Source organism: Lupinus angustifolius, chromosome LG03 (genome assembly GCF_001865875.1).
Source record: "Lupinus angustifolius cultivar Tanjil chromosome LG03, LupAngTanjil_v1.0, whole genome shotgun sequence".
NCBI lineage: Eukaryota > Viridiplantae > Streptophyta > Magnoliopsida > Fabales > Fabaceae > Lupinus > Lupinus angustifolius.
Window position 1 is genome coordinate 6,308,202 of NC_032011.1, and position 1,085 is coordinate 6,309,286.

Genomic DNA, 1,085 nt, shown 5'->3' on the forward strand with positions numbered 1-1,085 from the left:
CTAAAATTATTTTCCAATTGATTGTGTGAGTAGTTTATAATTTATTTATCCTACAATTTAAGATGGTTCTCCAAGATTCAATAGCCAACAACTTAATCTCTCTGATATGTCTTCTATAAACTAAATCCCTAAAAGAGGTATGTGAATATTGATGTAAACTCTCTTAGGGCAACCTTTGGTTTCAAGGGCAAGAGAGGTCATGAAGGTCCTATAACTAAGGACAAAGCCAAATTAGGATCATCTAAGGTCACATAAGACTCATTTGACCCTGAAGATTATAAGAAGGAAGAATATTTATGTTTGTAAGTATTATTTTACTGTTTTATTTTATTTACATAAGTTATAAATAAATGAGCATTTATTCTCATATAGTGTTAGGATTTATGTTCTTTGTTATTATGTAATTTTAGTCATTTAATTTCATGTAACTTGGGGGTTGAGAAATTATTTGTTTCCTTGTATAAATGGTCCGCTAGTGGCTAATTATTTAATCTAGCCTAAGTTATGATGGTGATCACGTGAAGAGAAGGCTAAGGAACAAGACAAGGCCAAGTCTTACAAGTCATAGCATGGCTTAAGACAAGATGGCATAAAAATAGGAAGGATGCAAGAAGCTAGAGGGGGTGGCTATTATCAAGGGAGATCAACCATCTTGATTTATGGAAGTCTATTTCTATTTTGCTTAGAGATAACGTGAAGATTAAGTGATTTAATCATCACAAATTCGGCCAGCCACAAATCAGATTGGAGTTCAAATTAACATGGTTAATTCCTCAAGATAAAACATGACACAAATCAAGGAAAAGATAATATGAGAGATGAAAGTCAAAGTGTTAAGATAGCACTTAGCTTGCCTATGTTTTGATAGAGACAAAGGATTTAGTGAAAGCTTAAAGATAACTCAACAAATCAACATGCCAAAGATTCAAGAGCTTCATGTCTAAACTAGAGTCTTAGATATGTGTCTTAGTTATTGAGTCTATGTTAGGTAAACCTAGATGCGAATCTCACAAGTTCTAAAAACTATCATATCATTTACATGAGACATGCCATCTAGCTTATTATATGTTCATGCATTAATCATA